Source organism: Acanthochromis polyacanthus, chromosome 17, assembly GCF_021347895.1.
Source record: "Acanthochromis polyacanthus isolate Apoly-LR-REF ecotype Palm Island chromosome 17, KAUST_Apoly_ChrSc, whole genome shotgun sequence".
Taxonomy (NCBI): Eukaryota; Metazoa; Chordata; class Actinopteri; family Pomacentridae; genus Acanthochromis; species Acanthochromis polyacanthus.
The window spans coordinates 3,732,320-3,757,644 of NC_067129.1; the positions used below are offsets into that span (position 1 = coordinate 3,732,320).

The 25,325-nt window shown below is 39.9% G+C and overlaps 1 long non-coding RNA gene across 2 annotated transcripts in view; it reads right to left on the bottom strand.

Moving 5' to 3' along the window:
- LOC127530623 (uncharacterized) overlaps positions 1-25,325 on the bottom strand; it is a 116,268-nt gene that overhangs the window by 65,569 nt on the left and 25,374 nt on the right. For both annotated transcript variants that reach the window (XR_007937270.1, XR_007937269.1), the window contains exon 3: positions 13,124-13,207. This is a non-coding gene — a long non-coding RNA (uncharacterized LOC127530623). The remainder of the gene's footprint in view (positions 1-13,123; positions 13,208-25,325) is intronic.

Genomic DNA, 25,325 nt, shown 5'->3' on the forward strand with positions numbered 1-25,325 from the left:
AACGATTTCTATCTTCAGTGTGCCTCCATCCAAATCGGATCCAACTCGACCTGCTAAATTAAGATTAAAAACAAATGTACTTTTAGTAAATTGGTCGATATATAATTGCAGGATTTTTGTATCATAGTTCACATTTTTTGCTGTTTTCAGGCCCAAAATCAACATGGCTGCCTATAACCAAACACCACATGGTATTTTAGAGAAAGATTCTTCTAAATATTGGATATACAACTGGTTAAAATTGAAAGTTATTTCTAAAGATATTGTAGTAAACCTGTCGACTATTTTATATCAAATAACTCAGAAAGCCTTGGAGTCTTCCAGTCTGTTCTTCAGGAGGAAATGACATCATGTGGAGCAGGTCATGTGATCTGGAATTAACACACTTCCTGGAGAGGTGTTTTTCTAATGTAGTAGAAAGTGATTCCTCAGACACAGCTACAGTTTGTATGTTCCTAATGACCAGTTTTATGTAAGATGTGAAACCATTAACCCTATAAACTTTATCCTACACAACATGACAACGAGTTATCAAATTAAATAAAAATAGCAAATAACATAAAACCCCTTGCAGGCTGCCATCCACACTGGTGTCCTGAATGCAACTGTACACGGCTTTAATTGATTTATGCGCTGGTTTCTTGTGACACAGCCTTTATTTACATTTTCTAGATAAAAATCCTGCCAATCTGCGCTGCTTTTAAGCGATATCATCTGTCCCACTTTCCACCTCACTGGTTTACAGCAGCTGGACATCAGCCTGGTTAAAGCCGACGTCCACACGAGCTGTTTAGTGGTTGTGTAACATTTTAAACAACACTTAGCCAGCACTGTATATCAAAATTATCTTTAACCGACTACTGAGAGAAGCAATATTTAATCATCTAATGGACTAATCATGCCCATCCCGACACTCTAGCATGTAAAGTTTAATAATTTAAAGCAACGGAACAAAAACTATTCTCACTTCCCAATTGATTCTTGGTTCTAATGTTATATTACCTTCTCTTAAAAGATGTGAAACTTCTCTAGAAGAAGAGAAGAGTTAAATTTAGCGCTGCAGATGTTGAGCTATTTTAATCCTACATTTCCTATAACCCAAGCAGCAGCATCTTGACATTAAACCTCGTATAACCAGGTTGATCTCCACAGTGATGATGAGAATGGTCTGATTGCACCTCGTTATCGTTCTGCTACAGGGAAGGAAAAAAAACTTCTGGCTTGTTTGCATTTCCTTAAACCGATCACAGTCGTCTTTGGCAGCAGTTGTAGTACCCGAAGGCCAAAGGGATTTTGAAAACGGTAAAAGGCAGAATGAGAGCGTAAAGCTTCGTGAAACGCATGAGAGAAATTAGATTAATTAAACTCAAACAGGATTATTGTCTCAGACTTGACAAAGCTGCTCCAGAAACAAAAAAAATGCGACTATTACACAAGAGTTTTTTCAGCCTGAGCGGTGTTAATCAGCCTGACTTAAACAGGAAACACTGTTCAGGTCTGCAGTGCATCAGTTTAGATAGTTAAAGAGCTGCATCATTACATCATGACTGGAATTTCACGACTCTGTAAAGTGTAAAAATTACAGAGAAGGCATTCACTGCAAATTGTAAATTTGTCAAAAAATAGATTCTAGACCGTGACAAGTTGCTTTGATCATAAAGTAAAATACTAGATTGCTATTTTGTCATTTTGTGTCTCACTTTTTAAAATAATTTTGTCTTGTTTTTTGTCTGACTTTTATCTCATGTTTTTGTTGTTTTGCCATTCCTTTTTGTCTAACTTGTGTTTTTGTCTTATTTTTGTCGTTTTGTGTCGTGTTTTTGTTGTTTTGTGATTTTGTTTGTCTCGTTTGCATCATTTGTGTAATTTTTTTGTTTTATTTTTTGTCCATTTTTTGCCGCCTTGTAACTTTTAATCAGATTTTATGTCACTTTGGGTTTTTTTTTAATGTCGTTTGTTGTATTTTTTGTAATTTTGTGACTTGTTTTTGTAACATTTTGTGTCTCATTTTTGTAATATTTTTGTCTTTTTTTGTTGTTTGTCTCACGTTCTTGTCATTTTTTGTCATGTTTTTGTCCATTTTTTGTCGCTTTATGATTTTTAATCAAATTTTTTATCTCTTATTTTGTTTTGAGTTGTTTGTCGTATTTTTTTGTCATTTTGTGTCTCATTTTTGGAACCTTTTATCTTGTTTTTGTTTTTTGTCATTTTGATCATAAAGTAAAACACACATACCTGTGACTAAAAGTTTTGTGCCTTTATAGATAAACTGTGATCTGTAAGTTGTAATGTGTAAATGACAAACTGAGGCATAAATTGAATTTATTTGTCTGAAGAAACTTCAGGTTGTTCATAATGTTTTGTTAAAAGATAATTAATTAAATATGAATATGGTCAGAATGCACTTTTTTGCACTAGAACACAGGAAAAAAATTGGAGTAGTGGTGATTTATCGGTCACTTGAGATCAAACTGGGCTGAATGTGGCCCCTGAACAAAGATGAGTTTGCTTTATATGATCCATTACGCTACATTTGGTCTTTAATGAGTTCAATTAAGCTTCATTACTCTGCACATAAAGTCTCATCTGTGTGTCTTTTCATTTTGTCACAGTAGATTCAAGAGTATCTTTAGCAAAGTGAGAAGTAGAAGAAAACCTCAGAGGGGGAAGTTTTTGCTGCTTTTTGTGCCAGAGGAGGAGAGCAGCTCCTTAATCCTGCAGCCCTGGCCTCTGGCAATCGGCTCGTCTCACAGGCCAGACACACACAGACACACACTTCCACACAATGTGTAGACCAGATCAAAGCCTGACAACCTCCGCAGACCCCCACTACAGCCTCAAATTTGTCTCTGGGCCTCTTCTTCTTGTTTTTCCTCCATGTTTTCCCCCCTCATTCTTTCGCTTTCTCCCAGATTCGTTGCTCCTTCAGAGCTCTGGGGACCTCTTCCATCCCCACATCTCTCCCTTTCTCAGCTCCGTTTATTCTTTCTTTCTTTCTTTCTTTCTTTCCGTCCCCGTGAAATATGTCCAGCTGGATTTAGCTCCTTCCTCCTCAGCACTCAGCTCGCCAACCCAGGAGAGAGAAAGAGAAACAGCTGGTTTTACACAACAAGAGGAAGGGATGGATGGATGGATGGATGTGTGTGTGTGTGTGTGTGGGGGGGGGGGGGGGGGGATGTAAATATATGGGGAGTGGGAGATAGAGAAATATGGGAGATCATGACCGAGGAAGAGTGGGAGAGAAAGAGGAGAAAGACAATAGATAGAGATGGGAGAAGGAAGAAGATATACAGACGAGATCTGCTGATCCAGTGTCCTAAAAATCAACAAAACATCACCATTCAGTTACTATGGATGGATGGATGGATGGATGGATGGATGGAATCTTTGTTAATCCCAAGGGAAATTCAAGTGGCTACCACCTTCAAACAACTAGTTTATTTTTTCCAGTGTAAACAAACTCATGTAAACAATCCTATTGTTCTCCTAAAACAGACAATGAAATGGCACTGAGAGAGAAGTTATGAACCAATCGACTAACTCAACAACTTAACCAATATTAACGTGGTTTAAATCTGCATCACATTTACCAATTGGTGTTTATAGATTTTTGCTTTACTGCCTCATTTTCATCAATAACTCAACTCAAACAGCAAATAAACGAGGAAAAAAACACAACAAAAAGACAAAATATTACAAAATGAATCACAAAATGATTAAAAAAAATGCAACAAACAAAATGAAACAAAACAAGAGACAAAAGTTTGATTAAAAAGTTACAAAGTGACAAAAAATTGACAAAAACGAGACATAAAAATGACACAAATGACACTTATGAGACAAAAAAATCCCCAAATGACAAAACAACAACTAAAGCAAAACACAAAATGACAAAAAGAAGACGAAAAGCACAAGTGAGACAAAAAGGAAAAACAAAACAACAAAAACAAGAAACAAAGTGACAAAAAAAAAAAAACAAGACAAAATATTGCAATAATGAGACACAAAAGGACAAAAGAACAATGAGGAATCTAGTATTTTACTTTGTGATAAAAAAAAAAACTTGCCATGGTCTAGAAGTTATTTTAAATTTCTACTTTTACACATTTACAGTTTGCAGTTAATGTCTTCTCCTGAGTTTTTACACTTTACAAAGTCGTCCCATGGGCCGGATTGGAGCCTCTGGAGGGCCACAAAGTCCTGCTCCATTTTTACACACCAGTTCAGGCTTTTGTCCAACAATTTGCTACATTACCCGTCATGTAGATGTAAAAGCTGGACGCTAGTACATCTCTTTATTTCTATCCTTATTGTGCTTCCGTGTCTTGTTTTCTACTACGTTTCATTTGCTGTAATGTTGTTTTCCCTTGTAAAGGATCAATAAAGTCTATTTATTTAAGCTGTTTGCTTCTTGGATGTCCGGTTTTGTCTCTACTTTGAGAACGGTGCTTCAAAACCACCAGAGAACAAAATTAAGATATCAATTACAGTTTCAGAAGCAACACAGAAGCCCGAACTTTTCTCAGATAAAGCCGAGCCAACAGGTCTCAGCATCGCCAACAACAACGAGTGAAGAGAAAAAAGGGCCACCTCTCATCAACATATTTAAAAAATGACACCACACGTCGCCCACGCACTCCTGAATGAAAGAAAACGCAGAGATCCGTGGGATTACATGACATTAAACTCAGCCTCACTCACCACAGATGGGAACCCTGACTAAACACTCAGCGTCTACGGGCATCTTTCACATCATCTAATCACACCTATACTTAACATATTAATTTGGCATTTGAGGATTAGTTTGGTAAATTACAGTGGCGACTGTTGATTTCTGTGATAGATAGAGTGCTCTGGGTTTTAGCACGCCCGTTCTCGGAATGAGTCACGGCATTATGCTTCTCAGACTGAGACAAACAGAGATTACTGGGCTTACCTTCTGCCACACAGGTAGACACTCCGTCAAACACACATTCACGGCGGCGCACAAGGACACACACAGACAGCAGCTAAAGCCTTAAGATACACACAATTAAACACGAGCACCGAATGCATGAAAACCGATCCAGCGCTGTTGCAATCGCTTTGAACGGCTGCCGGCTTTTGGCCTACATGCTGCACTCCTTCGCATTTAAAGTGACGTTTCGGTTCTAAGGAGCCAATTCAGTTCAGCCTCTTCAAAGCGCCTTTGTGTCACTTCCAAAGACGCATCAGGGGAAATTTTAGCTTTGTCTCTCATTCTCATGACAGCATCTAGGAACAATGTGGGTTTTATGTCCGAGCAGCTTCAGGAAGAAGTTTTAAAATGAGAATTTCGAAAACCACTGGAATCTGTTCAGTTGGTTCAAGGAGGATGTTTAACAGGGAGAACAGGAGGCAAATATGATGACAAAAGTAGTATAGAGGCCTAATTGGTAACATATAGTATAGATTTTTGCAGTTTTGGTAAAGTTTTAATTGTGAAAAGCAATATTTTGAAGAAAAACCTCAAGACGTGCATGTTTTCGGCAGCTTTTGGCTGCTTTAATAGGCTGAATATTTCATGTTTAGCTAAATTTTAGAAATTGATTTTACAAAATGCTGACTTAATATTTTTATGTTATTTTACTTTTTTTACATAATAGATCTCAATGATTTTACATCATTTTTGTTGCTGTCAGTCAACCTGAAAAGCACTTTGATCAACTACGGTTGTTTTAAAACAAGCTACATACACAAATTTAATTTAAAAAAACATATTTTTTGGTCTTTTTTTGGCATATTTTCCCTCTTGAGCTTCACTTTAACTCTCCTGTTGTCCTCATTTACAGGAACCCAAAAAAATATTGTTTCCTTGTCTGAAAAAAATCCAAATATTCAGAAAAAAATTCCCCAAATTTCTGAAAATTTGCAAAACCTTCAAGAAGAAAAGTCCAATAAATCCTTAAAAGTTTCCCTTAAAATTTTTATTCTAAAATTATTCTAAAAAATCCCCCAAATTTGGCAAGAAAATTCTTGTAAATATTTTCAAAAAATTAGTAAAAGAAATCTTCCAAAAAAAATCCTAAAAATATCTAAAGTTTACATGTATATCAGTAAAACTTCAGATATTTTTTGTGAATGTTCTTAAACATTTTTAACATTTCTTCTGTTTTTCACCAAAAAAATGTTCAAAGATTTCCCCAAAAATGTTAAAAATGTGGACTTTAGAAGTTTCACTGTGAAAATATTGTTTTTTTGCATTTTCAAACTTTAAAACGGGTTAATTTTGACCCGCAGGACGACACGAGGGTTAATACTGATTGCTTTGGTCCAACAATAATCCCTCTCAGTTCATTAATAATTGTTGCGTTTCACAGATTGATTTATGTAGAAGTTTCTCCAAATTCCTGTCAGAAATCCAAAATCTCGTGGTCACTTTTTTTTATATTAGTACGCCACAGAAGTGCCTTGAAACTGTTGCAATATTCACAATTATTCAGATTTTTCTACTGACATATTTGATGGTCCATTTGTTCTGCATAAACCTTTGAGCGGAGTCGCCCTTAATCTCCGTAATCAGAGAAAAAGTTTGAACGTGGAGGAAGTTCGAGAAGATTCCCCAAAAGGAGTGGGCAAAGTCTGATGACATTGTGATGCATATTTCAGTCACTCTTTCACTGCTGAGTAATGTCTGGCAGGTTATTTCTTCATTTAAAGGCAGGTGGAGTCACGGGTTTCAGTGTCCTGACGTGATCTCAGTGTTGTTTCAGAGCCTTTTAGGAGACAATGAGGCCCTGTAAACGAACTTCCTCACAGCAGAGAAAGCGCAGGTGTAACTGATAAACAATCAAAACTCAGGGAGCACAGGTGTACCAACTTTCAATTTACAGTAAGAATTCACAGCAGATGGTTTCGTCCGCTGCCCAGCCTTCACTTCATCACCGAGTTTCATGAAAATCGTTGGGTAGTTTTTATGTAATCCTGCTGTCAGACAAACAAACAACACTCAAAACATTCCCATCACCAAGGAAGCTCAGCGGAGGTTCTGCTGGTTTCCCTTTTGGGTGAACCTGTTTCGTGGTGCTGGTATTGTGCTTGTAGGTTCGCTGGTTTTGCTAACTGGTTTTATCTGCTGCGAAAACCGTTTTCATGCACTTGTCAAATGTGAGCTTTTGCTTCCATAATGTGTTTTCACTCACACAAGTGGAAAGAAAACATCTAAAAAAACACATTTAGGTGCTTGATTTCAATTATTACACGTCTTCAAAAGTGGTTTTCTACAAATTATGTTGTTTTTTTTTTTAGACACAAACCTGCTTTATCTGCATCACGAAGGTTTATACAGAATAGTATGTCAATATATCAGAAACAGTCTCTATTTATAGACTATTTTATTTCTAAAGACAAGCAAAATTAGATTCTTTTTCTGGCTTTTGTCACCATTTTCTAATTTATGAAGTGCCAAAAATATACTAAATTCCATCTTTTAGCACTTAAAAATTTGCAATAAAAAATATTTAACCTGGTTTTATACAATGTTCAGATGCTTTCTTCTGGGGGAACTTCTAGAAATCACGCTTTTAAACATGAGAAATTAGGTATTATTGCCATTTTTAAAAATCTAGCAATAAATAAAACTCAAAAATAGAAGTAATTACTACTTATTAATAGAAAACATATAGGTCCTAATTTAAGCAATCAGCTGGAGAAATCTCACTGAGTCTATTAGTTTAAAATTTTACTTTATTCATGTATAACATAGTGAAATTAAGGAAATTTAGACACCTCTTAATGGCAGAAAGCTTTAATGATATCACCTGTCAAAACTCGTAGACAAAATAATGATTAATTGGAATAAAATACAATTAAATCCAGGTAAATGTAGATCAAATTAAAGACTGGTTTTACCTGTATGGGATGTAAATAAGTTATATTTAGTTCAATAAATGTGTTGAATTTCAACGTGTACATTCCCTAAGCTTTGTGTTGCAGTGTCAACACCATACACATATGTAGTATTTAATGTGATATCATTTTTAACGCGTGAATATGCACTTTATCTGTTTCCTAGAAGAGTTTAAGGTTCATTCTTGTCCTCAGAAACTGCACAGAGATGGATTTTTTGTTACCACATGACCTAAATATGAAACTTCAGTCACCTGCTCCTGGACTTGTTATCTGCCCCATGACTTTCTTACGTCATTTAATGTTTGTAAAAGCTTTGGAAATGAGTTGAACAGATGAACAAATAAGTTGTGTTAGAACTGCTTTTTGTTGCACAGCTTCCCAGTAGAATTTACCTTCGGCTCATTACGTCCATTATGTTTGAATGACACTGTATACTGGTGCTACAGTCAGCCAATAGCAAGACCACACAATAAACGCACATGCACACCCTAACATATAGACTCACACAAAGAAACGCACACATGCACCCTATACGCTCATGCACGCACACACCTAACCATAAACCCATTTCCTCGGCCGTCTGCACCGTCTGCTGCTCCCGCAAACAAATTAGTCACACATATTTGCATATGCACGCCAACCCGCCCGGCAACAAACACAACAAGGCCTCGAGGTCGCACACGCATGTGCAAACACACACGCATGTGCAAACACACATGCATGCGGACACATTTGCGGGCCACGCATGTGCGCGGCTGCACACTCGAACACGTGAGGATGTCTAAGTGAACACGCCCGAAGACAAACACGCCAGCATGAGCACGCTCCCAACACACACATGTGGAGATGTGCACACTCACACTCCACTGGTGGTCCTGCCTGGAGAGCAGCTAAAGCTCCTTCTCCTTTGTCTCCCGTGGGAGGCCCAGACAAAAGCAACAACCTGACAGGTAAACAAGCCGTCGTGTTTGGGCAGACCTACCTGAGAAAGGCTCTCACCCTTCTCAGCCTCACCCAGCACACCCTCCTCCCACCGTCACCGGCCCCAGTCTGACGCTTTGCCTCCTCAGTGGGTCTTTTTACGGTTCTAGCCCAATCTTAAACCCTCGTACCTGCAGCTTTCTAACTTCGCAGGGCAAATCTGAACAAAACTCTCATCTAAAATCACTCAGGTGCAGTTAGGGAGGCCTCACAAGCCACATGAGCCATATTTGAGATCCAGAGCTCCTGAGCAACAACTGGTCCTATTTGAGAATTTAAAACTTTTAAACTTAACTCTGTATTTGCTTAAGATATTGGCGAGCTTAATCAAGATCTAAAAAGTTTTTAGCTGACTTATACCTTGAGTTATCCTGCAGCAAGGCTGGATGTAATACTCGTGGTGTTTTTGTTGACTTTCTGGAGAACTTAGAATATGTCAGTGTAGTTTTAACCTAAAGCGTTTAAATGCTGTAAGTAGGTTTGTGTTCATTTACAGTTAACTGGAAATAAAAAGGAACGTAAACCTAACCAATATGCAACTGACTTTAACACTGCAAGTGTGGCAGGTTATTGTTGAACCAGTAGTAGCTTTATAAATAAATCTCTACATCAGTTTAATAAAAATACACCAAGGCTGTGCTCAGTTTTCAGAGCTACATGTGACATGTTTATGTAAATTAGTGCAACGTGTTTTAGAAGAAAACTGACATTAAAGACTAGAAAAGTCTGGGTCAGAACAATCCAAACTCACACACTATTTAAAAATGATTTATTAGTAACATAAAATTAGCAGATTTATCTTGTTTTATAAGCTATCTGAAGTTGTTTCTGTTTATGTAAACAGAAGAATGGCTCAATGACGACGCTGTCAGGTTGTTTTTCAGTTGATCAGAGCTGGAATTGTTCATGACGGATAAGAAAGACTTTTTCTAAAATAATACTAATGACAACAACAACAACTTTACTGACGGTTAATGTTCTCAACATAAAAGCTAAGAGACAAAAATACCTCTTAAATTCTCACACAGGTCAGATTTGACCTCCACTCGCATGTTTTGTTATCCTTTAGTTTTAATTTTTGTGTTTTAACTGGTAATGTGAATGATTATACAGTATTCAATGAATGTTTTTTGACTCACATGCATTGTTTATGCGTTTGTTTTTAATCTTTTAATCTGTATATACTTAGGTTTGTTAATAAAAATAACCTTCTTTCTGTAGCATCTTTCAAAACCGGATGTTCAAGGCTCTTTATGAAACATTACAAAAGACTTAAAAAGCAACAATAAAACATTTTAAAAAGCCAATAACATGTTGGTAAAGACAGTAAAACAAAGAGAGCAATGTTAATACACTGGAAAATATAATATTGTAGAAATGTTTCTCAGTACAGGTGGGTTTTTAAAAGGTTCTGATCATAAAGGGGAGCTTGTTCCGGAGGGGTTAAAACGGTAAAAGCATTGTTCCGCTTTCTTTTAACAATAAATATGGGAAATATTGCTTGTTTAATGACTTAGCGTTTCCTTTAGCATACGGGGTTGAGAATGAAATGCGTCTCAGAAACTGTTGGTTGGATGAACGTGCAGCCTGCTGGGGACATTCATGTCTGTCTGAACTCATGACTTTTCAACTCAATAGTTCATGAGTTTTCTTTATAATAAGCATCACATCTCGACTGTAGGCTCGTATTAACCCGTTGGACCAAAACGTCAGCGTAGGTGTGTAACCGGCCTTCATGTCTGAATGCAGTATACCTCGGGGATTACTTTTAGGTCCTCAGCTTTATTCTCAGCAGATTAGGGATGAAACCGCAGCGGCTCTGGTGTCGTGTTCATTGTGCAGACCGCCGCAAAGTTATCTACCCTACAAGCTACAACGAAGCAGAAAATAAAGACGTGTTTCACAAGACAGAGCAAGAGCAAAACAACCGATTTTCTGATCCGACTGATGCGTGTTTGTGAATGTTTTTGTGGCTGGTTTTTATTCCCAAGAACAACATTTGAACTGCAATGCTGAATACATAAAATTATGCCGTCTAATATCAAGTATTTATATCACACTGAAATTTTAAATTTATCAGATCTGGTATGGGAACGGTGTGTGTTTAACAGATATTGATCAAACCCAAGCTAACTCGAAACATTCAGGATTTAGGTTTTTGCAGCAAAAGACCGTGAAGCCGGCCCACACCTGCCTCTTCATAGGACTGTATTTCTAGTGTCTTCTCTCCAAGTAAACCTCAGAACTAGTTTGTTTCTTCTGTATAATCGACAGACAGTGGAAGATAGCGACCACACAGATGAAAAAAAACGGCTGAGGAAAATATGAGTAAAATGCCATTTTTAAAAAAAAAATTGCCATTTGACACTTCAAAACACGCATCCAGTCAATTGCTAATACAACAAGCAATAAAACCATGATTGAAATGTGCTGTCTGTAGTACCAGGTAGCTTAGCATTAGGCTATATGCGCTTCAGATTTATCAAACTCCTCAGTTGTTCATCCTCCGAACTTTCAAATACTTATCCACAGCCACAACTAGCCATGAAAGAAAAATGGAATTCCCACACTAAAAACGCCACTTCAAGAGGTTATATTGCCGGCTGAGAAAAGCAGGAGCTATTTCTCTCCATGGAGACGTCTGGCTGACTAATAAACCTCTTGTCAAAAGAGTCAACAACTTTGATAAGAGATAGCAAAAGACACAGCAAGCAGCTAAAGCTCACTGCTAGTAAAACAGCAAAAAGACCGGCTTGCCGTCCGTCCTGCAGCCTTTTACTGACGACTAAAAGCCAGTCCAAGATTTATTTATTATTATTACTATTATTATTTATATTTACTTTTGTCTAACATCTTGCTAGATGACTCTCGTCTTCTTCCCTTCTGTCAACATCCTTTTCATATTCCTCTGTGCTGAGAATCATCTTCTGTTTTCCAGCTTTATTGCAGGTGGCAGCCAGATTAAAGATGATGCCTGTTCTTTAAATACCAAGCTAGACTCTTCTTACAGCTGGAATGTAGTGCCCTAAAGCGCTACGCTTCGGCCGCAGGAGATCGTCCTTGATCAACCCAAGATACAGAACGCCAGAGCAGGTGTTAGGGAATAAGTTTTCCCATTACAAGTCAGTGCTTCATAAGAATTGCTTTAAAGCTGTAAAATAGCTGCTTAATGTGCATAAGGTGTGTCTCTCCAAAGGGCACCAAAGAATGACCTATTTTCTTAAATCTGTGGTTTGAAAAGCACATCCTAATGCCCCTTTAAGTGATTTTAGTTTAGGTTTTCATTGGGTCAACTTTGCAGCGGGATCCTCTGATGTTACTGGAATACTTGAGCGATATTCTCGGCTTTTTGTGACTTTTCTTGTTTTATTTCATAACGCAGCATTCAAACTGGCGTAAAAATGAGGATGCAGGGCGCAAGGGAGTTAAATGGCATAATCTCCGAGTGTATTCATTTTCTGCAATACATTAGGTAAGTTATAAATTACTGTTTTACTGAAAACTACATAAAATGAAAGTGACACAGGGAGAGCAATAAAGCCAGAGCGCTGCATTACAAAAGAAGCCATGTTGCGTGTGCTGCTGTGGGAAAACACTCTTAGCCGGCTGAAGATAAACAGAGTCCCAGCAGTTCATCTTCCTCCTCCTCCTCCTCCTCCTCCTCCTCCTCCCTAACTCCTCTTTAACCTGGCCTGCTGGGTCAGGCTACTGTGTGTGTGTGTTTGTGTTGCTGTGTGTATATTACCTGCGTCTGGCTCCAGCATGGGAAAACAAAACAGCGAGGAGGAGGCATTAAGGGCTACAATTCACAGAAGCTCCTCGTGAACAACATCTTGTGGTCGCAGAAACTAATTTCAATCATCTAGTGTGTGCAAGCTGACATATCTAAGCAAAAATATTAGCTTTAGTGTTGGTTCTTTGCGCTAAATATAAATTTCTATCATATTCAGAAACATTTTACAAAGACAGCAGCCCAACAGAGGTTCAGCGTTCGAGCTTTTGATTGATGAACTTGAAAGAAAAGTTTTTTTATGTTGCTGCTATAAATAGCCGTCTTCAGAAGTCGCCGGTGCACTTTTGCTGGCCTCGTTAGCGACGGTGTTTTTTGTGGTTTCTATCAGAACCCCCGAACGAGAGAAGGAGCTAAAGTGCTTCTTGCTAAAGACTCTTGTGCTCGGCTTTGGAGCAGCAGATACCGTTTTATCTGACAATCAAGATAAAACTGTCAGGGTGAGTTCAGCGCTGCAGCTTTTCCCACTCTCCATTCCCATACCTGGATCATGTGGAATTCCCAGAGAAGGGCAGTAAATTGTCCGGCGGGGCGACGTTGTCCTCTCCCTCCTGAATACCTTCCACTCTGAGAAAAAGAGACAAGAGAGGAGGCATGTTGAGTTTCACCTACGTGTCCTCAGTGAAAAACACATACATCACTTCTTTTTTCTTTTTTTTTTTAAAGGAGGGGAGGATGTGAATCTGAGGTGGAGCAGCATGTGTGCGAGCGTGCATGTAAATATGAGCTCGAATGTGCTCATTCCACGACTTTCTCGGCTCCAACTACCTCCAGGATGCGATGAATAGGGAGTGTGGTGCTTTGTGAGAAATAAAATATGTGGTTGACCTTTTGTTGGTGGACAAACACCGCCGAGGCTCCAGAGCAAACACGCAGGCGAGGCTCATTCAGCCTCGGTGGTTTTTCTTGATCAATACGTGGCACTTACTAGCAGAAAAGTTCAGGCCTCGCCAAGAGCAATGATGCTTTTTTTGTTGTCGTAACATCTCAGAAAGAAATAAAACTAACAGGTTGTTTTATGTAGCAATGGTGTGGTCAGCTCAGGGTTTGTTGTCAAGTGAATGCGCACATCAGTGAGCCGTATAGATTTATTATTGGATGTGAAAACCACATTTCAAATTGTGCAGGAGTAGTCATTGCATTTTAATGTCCTCTCTGACATCATAAACTGCGGTGCTAAATAAAAGTCAATACCTTTAACCTCACAGTGTCGCTGCAGGTTTTTCCATCATCATCACTCAAGTAGAAATGCAGCAAACCTGTAAAAGGCAGGATATCTAACAGGAGGCAGACTGAGCTTTTAAGCACAAACATTTTGTCCATTAATCAGAACAGCGAGATTCACAAAGCTGTCGTCAGTATTCCCACAACAGAGGGGACATATGCTCATTCAGGCTCCATATTTTTATTCTGGGACTCCATTAAAGTATCTTGACATGATTCACAGTTTTAAAAATACTTTGTTATCTCATACTGCCTGTTATGCAACCTCTCAGTTGAGCCTTTCTGCCTGAAAAAGGCAGCATTAGCTCTGGCCTTTTCAAGACCCCCTTCCCTGAAAGCCCACTTTCTTCTGATTGGTCGGCTTCAGGAAGCCTGCTTGTGAGCACCAAACCTTCCTTTTGCCAGTTTGGAGGTTAAGAAAGGAGCCCGTAAACCTATTAAACAATGTAATTACTCCGCCAAGGAATTATGGGATGATCAGCGTACATTTGTCCTTCCGTCTGTTAGTCTGTCTGTGTGCAACGCTACTCAAAAACAGACTCACAGATTTGGATGAAATTTTTGGGGAAGGTCAGAAATGACACAAGGACCAAGTGATTAGATTTTGGCAGTGATGCAGCTCATAGTCTGGATCCATGGATTTGTTAAAGATTTCCATATCATTGCGAGATAGCGGCATGGCATCACTGTAACCATGACAACCAGTGAACACTACATCAGCTGCCTGCTGACGATCACATGATTGTGATCCTACTACAAATCCACTGCTGCGGACTTATTGGGACTTATTCATTGAAAATCATACGACAGAGCAGCTTTGGCGGCACACTGCACTCTCTGACGGCTTTTCTTGTTTCCCATAATTTGTAACTGCAAATGTTAACTTCTCAAATCCCTCCATACATGTTTGACCTCCAATCTGATATAGATTATGAAAACACACAGCATGAACATCTGGAACAACACAAATTACAGAAAAACACCTCTATTCGGTAAATATCACGCTCATTACTTTCTTATTGAGAGACACAAGGGTGTATTTAATCTTTAAATCACAACATAAGTGTCATTTATTTTCCATATTATCCCCAAATAATAGGCGTTTATGTGGTAATTGTGCCAAAATATCAACTGAAGAAGGAAACTTGTGCTGTCAGGAAATGCAAAAAGACAGTAAGATGTTTCCCTGCTGTCACCAAACAGCTGCATAGTACCTCCCTCCACAACTGGTTATTTATATGTAGGAATACATTAAATGTGACTATTAGTAGACGGTGATAGCCTAGCCGTTAGACCCAGGTCTGAAGACGCAAGGGTCTAGGAACTCTCGACAGGGAGGGAGGCGGGCTAAAAGGTTGTCTTTCAAATCACTCTGCAGCAATTGGGTAGGTATACAACCAATCAGTGCAACGAATAGGCTCCTAGAGCGCCAGAAATCAGAGGATGCGGTAGTTCGGTGAAGCCTTATTTATACAGTCAATGGGTGAAGCTCAAGTATATTATAGACATGTTCAGAGTCGGTGCTAATGGAGCTCAACAACTGTTATCGACCCTGGCAGAGAATCAAATTTGTTGCCGTGGGTTGTCTAGCGCGGCTAGACTAGTTGTTTCCGGTTGTTTCTGTCAGAATCGTCGCGCCTCTGTCGTCACTTCGTTACGCCCGCCTTCTGACTCTACACTTCATGGTGATTCGTCGGCCAGTTTTAGGAGCATCCAACCTCGAGGCTTACTGAGGGTAACTAGACCCACCGTGGCAGAGAATTAAATTTGTTTCCGTGGGTTGTCTAGCGCGGCTAGGCTAAGACGGTGAAGCAGATGTCCACATTAAAAAAGAAGCTTGTTAGATTAAAATAAAGACAACAAATAGAAACCTAGAAGCCTGAGCTTTCTTCTCACATGGATTACTTTTGTATATCATTATTTTATTAATTAAAACTTTTCCTTAAAACATTTTATACTACAGATAATAAAGAAAATGCATAACGTGAAAAAGGTGCATATTTAATGTGATACAACCTCAAGAAGTCAGGTCCAGGTTAGAATAATAATAACGATGATGACAAAGAAGTGGTTTGCACTAAGAAGAGCTTAGTTTTTGAGCAACCCATTTGTCTAACATTTAAGCACTTGTGCTATTTTTGCTCTTTGTAAATACTACCTCGCCTACCTTGTTTTCATTACAACAATTTCGCTCTTTTATCAGCACTGTTTCTGTCAAGCCTTTGTGCTTTTTTTAAAATTGGTGCTGCTAATTCCAAGAGCTGCTAAACTCAGTTTCATTCTATAAAAGTGAAAATAAAGACTTATTATAGTCCATTCAAGTAGGAATGTGATCACTAAAAGAGAGGAATTGCGATCAAATTTTACTCCAAATTCAACTCACTTGAACAAAATCATCGGGGCCAGAGGATTTGCTCACAGCTGTGAAGTAGACTTCAAGTTTATTTAACTATTTTGTCTTTCTCAATACGATGAGATCCTGAAATAAACCCAATCTGCCGGCTAGAAGAACACCTGAGCTGCCTGACTTGACCTTCTGCTAAATAAGCAGCAGAGAGCAGACATACCTGTGAGGAGGCGGTCTCACTGTGAGGCCTGAAATGGCTGAAGCTATTCTTGTAGCTCATTACAGTTTACACAGTTCTCTCTGGGAAAATAAAGTCAGAGACTGATGCAAAGGTTTGCAGTGAGTCATGACGGCATTGAGCATCTCGTGAGAACTGTGTACGCTTGTGTTTTCTCTTTTTTTGTTGGTGTGTTTGCCTGCTGGTCCTTTTTCTGGTCTGCACAGCTTGACTAACCTGTCCCTGAAAAGGTGCATCACGGTTACTCACCCTGCGTAACAGGTACCAAAATATTTCAATTCAGATGTGTAAATCATCGCCGGCGGATGACCTTCAAACTGCGGTGATGCACAAGTGTGAGTCCGTGTGCTTTGAGAGCATGCAGCTGTATGAGTGTGGCAGTCTGTGCACATGTACATGGGAGTGTGTTTATAAGTGTTTACACTGTCCGGGTTCAAGCCTCTGCTCGGCCTGGTTCCCCTGAGCAAGCAGGTACACCGACAGGCAGGGAGGCAGTGGCAGCTTCTTAATCATTTCTCCCCCCTTTTTGTTTCTCTTTTGAGAGTCCTTCGCTCTTGTGTGACGGCCCACATCGCCGCCCCGGCCTGTGCACCTTTTCAGGGCTCCTGAAGCGAGACTACTAATGCACTTGCTGCTCTCTCCGCCGCCTCGTCGGCCCACCCTGAGCTCCAAACTCCCGTGACAGCGCAGGACGCTCACTTTGTCTCCCGTGTTTGTCCAAAAATTGTTTCAATATGTATTTTTGGGAACGGTAATGTTTGCACAATAAATCTTTGTGTCAGGGGAATACAAAGGGAGCTATAGGTCAAAACCTGGGCGGGTCACTCTCTCTCTCTCTCTTTTCCTCGTTAGCTCTCCACTCTGCTTTCCATTCGCTCTCTCAGCCGGTTTGTTTTTCCAGCCTGCTGTCAGTAGGTTTATGTAGACATGTATCAGGTGCAGAAGTAGGCTGAAGTCGCCTCCATCTGAGCAGCCTTTGGCAGGTCACGTGCCAGTGAGCAGGTACAGAAAGGTCGCCATAAACATTCTGACTGACCTCATCTAGAAAAGTCCAGTTTCATTGCAGATATTTTATTATAGGAACCTTTTTACTGGTATTCTGAGCAGCCATGATGAAGTAGAGTCACCAGGCGAAGAGACGAGAGGAAGTAACGCACATCAAATGAGGGATAATTGGATGCGCTTCCTCTCTCTCACCCCCAAAGGTAGTGTCTACAGATACGGACCCGTACCCGTAGCCTGTGGGCTACGGATACGGCACTTTCCATTTGCCAGACAGATACGGACCCGTACGCGAGTCAAGAAGCTGCTAACCACTGCAAACTGTTGAGAGGTAAGCAAAGGTTAAGGTTAGGGTTAGTGTTAGGGTCAGGTTTAGGGTCTGTACCTGTAGTACTGATGCTACGGGTCCGTACCTCCAGAGTCTACCGGGAGTCACGTGACCAGATCTCGCGTATCTGATTGGCAAATGGAAAGTACGAGTCCGTACCTCTAGCAACTACCACCCCCAAAATGAGGAACTGCAGCATCAACGATTGAAAGAGACCAAAGAAACTGAGATTTCAGTTGGAGAACATGGTAAAGATCTCGGCAGTGTGGTATAAACGGTCTCTACGATCTTTTCTTAGTAGTGAAACAAATATTAGCCAATCAGGAAAATGTTAGATACCCTACATTTGTGAGGTCGGTTGGTCGCAGGGGGAAAAAAAACACTAAAACTCCACAAGAAATGTCAGCACTCAGTCACAGACAGACATTACTGTTTACATGACTAGTCCATGCAGGTAATAAATGCATCCGTCAGGCAAGGAATCTAAAATATAAGATCATTCTGACTATGTAAATGACAGCAGGTGACATTCTGTCGTCATTCGCAAACCTTATTTGAAATATAAATAGCTTCACGTTTGTTATTTAGCATGTGCTCTAGTGTTTGATAGACTTCATAAAGATGCACCATAGTGTGTTGGAATAAATCAATGTTCAGACAGTTTACTTGCTAGTTTTTCAGACACACTCCGAATTATTATACATTCTGCAGTATCAGTGTAGCTCGATTACTGTGTGTCGTTCAACTATTCGAATTTAAACGCTCATCGTTATGATTTTGTATTTCTCTGAGCTCAAACCATTTTCTGATGTCGCCAAAAACATAATCATTAAATTATTACCATGAATGTGCAGCAACTATTTAAATGGTTTGAAGTAATGACTGCTAGTCAACTCAGAAAACTAAAAGACCAAAGACAAAAGCAGTCCTTCAATAAACATAGCTAAACTCTACCAAATTCGGTTCAAATAAATCTAATTAATAGTTGTTTTTTTAAATCTCATTTGGGATTGGAATCAATATACACAAGCTGAAAGGCCAGAATTTTTCAATTAAAGCTATTGACTAGTCCACCAACTTAAACAAACAAATGCATAGACTATCAGTGGCTTCTTAAAATGACATGTATGTGTTATTTCATTGTGGTAAGATGTTTGTCACGGCTATCCAAAACTGTTTTATTATTCCTATAATAAGGATTTTCTTCACTCCAAGCAATTCAGGCAGAGGTTTGAAGATTTGACAAATATTCTTCTACCTAAAAAATACTTAAAGCTGAAAAGTCTTGATCCATGTGATGGAAAGTTAAATGAGAAGACAGAAACAACAAGCTCTACCAGTCTGATACCAGTCAGCTAGCTTGGCTTAGCTTAGCACAGTGGCTGAAAAGAGCGGGAAACAGCTAGCTTAGCTTAGCACAGTGGCTGAAAAGAGCGGGAAACAGCTAGCTTAAAGGTGTCAAAATATATATCACCTATAAGTTTTTTTGTTATATATGTGCAGAAAACTATGTTCTGTAAGATACTGATGCGTTTGCCATTTGAAAACTTCTTGGCATCTTCCCCCAGCTGAGAAAAAGCACAAAAAACACACAAAAAAAGCAGGATTATTGAGTGAAAAAGCTTTACAAACGTACTTTTGCAGCACTAAATGAGAAAGCTAATAACTACTAAGCAAGCACAGCAGAGCATTTAGGAGCTAAAGAGGCAGATATTTCCTTCAGGAGGAGGTGGAGACCAAAAACAGAGCTGAAAAAGACTGAATACTGGACTTAAAATACAAGCTTCCCCAAAACAGCGGCTTTGAATGAGTGAGAAAGTTCCTCCATAGCTGCTTGCTTTGCTGAAAAGCTCACCGTGTCAACTTCAAATGTGATGATGTGTGTTCAACTTGTGGTCAAGCAAATTAGCTACTGCGGGTTTCGTCTGTCAAGAAGGAAAGCAGCTACGTGCAGTGAAGAAGTGCAGCTAATTTACTGGTTAAGCTGCTCGAACATCGGTTAAATCATCCCAAACGTGAAGAACCAAAACAGCCTGGTGCAACCACTCCACTACAAACAGTCAAAATCCTGGTCTAACCAGAGCAGCCACATGACCTCCAGCTTTTTTTTTATTTTTTTTTATTGTCCCTCGCTGGTGACAGAAGCAGACTGAGGAGGAAGAAGGGGGCGGACAGTTTCCCTCGATGAGCCAGGGGCTGGACTGAAAGTGGGGAAGCAGGAGAGGGGATGGAGATCTTAGTGGGACGGCGCGGGGCAACGCTATCCAAACACAGCAGAGTGCTATAAGCCTCCACCATAAATCTCAGGGCTCGTCCACGGCCAGGCTTGTTCAGTGCTGTGTGCCGCTCCAGAGGCCAGAATCCAGATGTTGGAGAGACAGTAAATAAAACAATCTATCAAAACTGAAAAAAAAAAAAAACGGGGGGAAAACGAGGATTTTTTGAAAAAGGCTTGCTTTCGTGCAGCTGATATTGAAAAGCACAAATTCTCCACTTGTTTTAAATGATCATCAGTGTAAGTCGGTTGCATCATGTCCAGCAGAACCTCCCTCAGTGAGTGAAATCACTACTTTAATCCCATTTGGGACAACACAGATATTCTAGCACCATTCGCTCGTTGCAGCTCAAGGTGTTCCTGAATACAAAACAGGCCTGTTCCTCCGGATTACTTTTGATCATTTAGAGATGCAGGTGGATTGAAGGGATAAACAGATATGGAACCTCATTGTGGAATAAATATCTGAGGCTTAAAATCTTATCGTGCAGAACGTAGCGATGGTTTATTATTTAAGGCCTCTGCCTGTGGACATGAACTGCTGCTGAATCCTGGAGGAGCTGCTTGTATCTCGTGTCGCTGCTGCTGCACCTTTCTCAGCTTTCAGTCGGTGTGACAAACAAACACGACGAAAGGAACGAACGATTCTGACTCCAGGAAAACATTTTGCGGCTGAAGATCATGAGTTTTTCTGCTGTGCCACAAATGAACTTTTATGCTGCTTTACAGATGTCTTCTAAAAAACTGAAGAAAAACAGAACCATGCTCGAACCGAGACTCAACAGGTTTACTTACAATGTCAAACCTTTAAGTTTAAAATGATTTCTGTATCATTGGGGGGACATATATGAAAGCGCTATGCCATTTACAAGCCTTGAAATGAAATTAGCATGTTAGGATTTCCAGAAATTAGGGTTTGAGTACACTTTACTCTCATGGATAACACTTTCAGGCAGATCCAGCGGATAGTTTTCAGATTTTTCTTTCTTTTGGAGACTTTTTCTTGCCCCTGACTTTTCCCAAACACAGAAAGAGAGTAAATTACTTCTTAAATTATGTCCGAATTCCACTTGTGTAAGATATACTAAGACTAGAACTTCATCCATGATCTCCTGAATGCTTCGTTTCCCTCCTTAAATTTCTATTTTGATCTTTTAAAAGAAAAAAGCGTCCACTCTTTCTGACATCAAATGATAGCTTGAATTTCATGAATATGCATTTCAGCTCCACTTCATCTTTGACATATCTGATATTCTATAAATCTAAAACTCGATTTTGTTCATTTAAGCTACTCATCGGTCCAAAGAAACAAATGGAAATGGATAAAACTAATACAAAACTAAAAAAAATCTTGACAATTAGACGTTTCCAGTTCACTGAAAATGTCAATACCAATCCATGATGAACAAAATTTTCACGAAGCAGTCATTGACGGATTGTGCTTTACCTGGTTGTTTGTTTTAATAATTGGTGCTAACCCTCATCAGCAGTTGAGATCAAATCAACCTTCAGAACTGATCAACATCTAAAAACAAGGGATCATTCTTGAAAGATACACCATCGTTCAAAAGTTTGGGATCACTTAGAAATGTCCTTATTTTTGAAAGAAAAGCAGCTTTATTGAATGAAGATAGCATTAAATGAACGATAAATCCAGTGCAGACATTGCTAATGTGGTAAATGACTATTCTAGCTGTTAATTCTTAATGGAATATCTCCATAGGGGTAGAGAGGAACATTTCCAGCAACCATCACTCCTGTGTTCTAATGCTACATTGTGTTAGCTAATGGGGTTGAAAGGCTCATTGACGATTAGAAAACCCTTGTTCAGTTATGTTAGCACATGGATAAAAGTGTGAGTTTTCATGGAAAACATGGAATTCACTCCAAACTTTTGAGCGGTAGTGTATGAAAAGGTAAAATTAAGAAAAGGACTCCATGTTTTTGCTTTTAAGTCGGAGGAAGACCTTCTTAGTCAAACTCAACCGAAACACGGTCACCAGAGCAGCCAGTTCTGGTGGTCGGCCATTTAAACGTTTCAGCAAAAGGAAACATCGCTTTAACCGGCATCAGCTTTATGTTCACATGAAAAACTGGAAGCTGGACGTCCGACTCTCATCAGCTCTAAGCCAAAGAGAGCTGCCGGGTTTGGACAAAGTGGAAAAAGGGGATGATGCCTCTTGAAATGATGATCTATGGACTAGGCCTGTTTACGTTGGTAATCTCCGAGTCCTGCGTAATCAAAACATCACTAATTTCACTGCCGATTGGAAACTGTGACATGTGCACACTTCAAGGGGGACTGCTTCAAAGTAGGAGGGAAAAAAAAGTCAACTGGGAAGCATCTATTCCTCATAATAGCCCCAGTGATGAGAGGATGACTTCATCTTGAAGTGGATAGATATCCATGCTAGTGGAAACTTCATGCAGTAAATATCCCCGCATCGCTTGCTGGCCATCTGTCTAACAGGCAGTTGTGTGTCTGTCTGAGCATCTGGGCAGGCTGGCTGGTCGGGTGTTCGGCTTGTTGACATGCAGACTGACTCTCGGTCTCTGCTGCGAGTTAGAAAAACGGCTACGACTCCAGAGAAGGCTTTCCATCCTGTCGAGCTGCCCGGCATCAAGCTCCCAAAACCCTCCTGATTGATTCTACAGAGTCTGGACGACACACGGTTCAAAAGCACTTCTCTGCTCTTCGCTCAGCGGAAACAGGCCTTACATGCTAATGCCACGGGCTCTGCTTTATTACTATGGTTGTCCTGGATGGCGAGGGAGGTTTTGGAGGGCCACAGCGAAGAAAAAAAAAGAAAAAGACAATTTTAGTGAAATAGGAATAGAAACCTGACTCACATGACTCTGCAAATGCTTGTGCCAATATCCTCCCAAATCAAAGCGACCCTTGGTGGAGGTGTGAGCTTGTTTTCCACCTCTCCAGCCGTTCTGTTATTTAGGAATCACTATTTACGCTGCAGAGGTGACCATCAGACAGGCCACAGACACACACCTCCTCCCCCATCACACACACTCTGAACGGGCCAAATAATCCCTCCACCTATTTGCACAGGAGAGAGGAGGCCACGGCCTCACCTTCAGGGTACTACTTAAGTCCTCGAGTCACTCGTTGAGTAATCACAGCATTCTCCTGCCTGCCTGCCTGCCTGCTGCCTAATTACAGTGTGTGCATGTGAACGAGTGTGTGAGTGTGAAAGACTCATTATTTAGCAATGCAGGCCTCACAGGTAGACAATTACACAGGCTGATTCGGACTATTACTGCTATTTTGTGGACACAGTTGCAACGCTAACTAGCTGGGGTCAGATACTGAGGAAGTAAAACTAACATCATTCTAACAAATCCGTCAATAAATGTAACTTAGAGTTGCATTTAGAAGGTTTAAAGCACATTACTGGTATCTTTTGGTGTAATTAATCCAGATTTTGACTAGAAATTAAGCAAATCTGCTCCTGACTGCAATTGTGAGCACCTCCTGGCAGGAAAACGATTAGTGTCCAAATTGTTTGGATTTTGTGCACAGATTCTGGCCTGAGCATTGCATCACTCCATCTCCCCTTTGAGCAAATATTCACACGTCCAGTTTGATGTAACTGGGACTGCTCCCTAAAAAAGACAAAGCAGGAAAATAAAAAAGCAGCTGACGTGAGGAGAGGTGAGAAAGAGCCTTCCCGTGTCTCCTGCAGGCACCATGGGAAGGAGGTCTGTCCGTGTCCTGGAGGGAGGCCCGCAGCTCCCCTTTAATCCTCCAGGATCCCTCTCTCAGAGCCCGGCTTTGCTTTGTGCGCAGCTCTTGGCCGAGTTAAAAAGGAAAGTGTAAGGGTGGGACAAATTTCACACTTTCTCCCATGTCTCAGGCCAAAAGAAGGAGCTTGTAAACCGAGCATGTGAAGCTGGAAATATTCTTTGCTGCGCGTTTTCGGCGGTGCGTCTGCTCGTCTTGGCGATGGACGCGTGAAATCCGGCCTGAAGGCGAGTTTAGTCTGAAAGATGAACCACGCAGAAAGTCTGATAAGGACTTGGAAATTATTTTTATATCTCATTGTGGGCTGTTCATTTGATTTACAGTTTAATTAAGAGCCTCAGTGATGCAGTCTTAGTCTTTTCTCCTTCAGTAACTTCGCCTTTTTTCGGCTTTTTATCCAATAATACCGCAGTGTCGCCGCGCTAAAATGCACCAAATCCTGCGTTTATTTGTTTTAGCCAAAACGCTGTTTTCTTGTCATTCTTTTTACTCTTTATTTCTCTTCTCAAACGCGCACAAAAAGGCCTTTCATCTGTGCCTCTTCCCTTTTAAGAAAATTATTTGTCAAAAAAAAAAGTTGCAAAATCTACTTCAGAAGCTCGACCGTGTTTCCAGCCAGTTAAACCACAGAACAAATAAAACGTGGCATAATTAAAGTGTTTTGACTCGCAGGACAAAACATTGCTCAAACCTGAGTGTAAATATTAGGACATGAACAATTAATTGGTAAATAATCGTCTGTTAACAAGAGCTCCGGCTGCAGTGGCCACACGGCTTATTGTTTGCCGAAACAATTAATTACAGAAAAGTACAAACAGTTTAACAAAGTCCGCATCCAAACACACCACAGCCTGCTGTGCATCCACTGGAATAAACTGCTACCGAGTGTGTGCGTAAAAATGGTTGGTTTTTCCGTGCTGGACAAAAATAGAAATTAGATATAAAGCCAGTTCAATTTAAATCAATGTCCTTTTTTGTCTTTGTTAAATAAATAAACGATAATTTTTGAAAAACTAAAATCTGAAACAGGAAAAGCGAAAATATAAGATGAGTGTTTCCTTTTAGAGAAAGTATTTTTTCATCAGTTTGACCATTTTGGGGAATTTCAAGACGAGTTGTGTGAGTTTACAGAAAATTATTTTTAAACGTGGATGGCACAGAAATTATGAGCTTTATTACGCATGATAAAAATCTAAATTATGATTATTATCAATATCACTACAATTATTATTACTGCTGTTAACGTTATAATTATTACTGTTATTGTGAAGATGTATTGTAGTCTCCTAATTTTACTCTCTCTGCTGTTGGTCACATCGTGAGTTTAATAACAGAGGAGGAGAATATAATTAAAGATGAAAATCAGAAACTGATGTAGAAAATGCTGGGTGAAGGCGAGGAGGAAGAGGAGGGTCAGAAATTAAGTGAGGATGAAGGTGAGGGTGATGTCAGGTGAGGATGGCCACCAAGGTGAAGATTTTGGATGAAAGTGACGAAGAAGCGCAAGAGAGGAT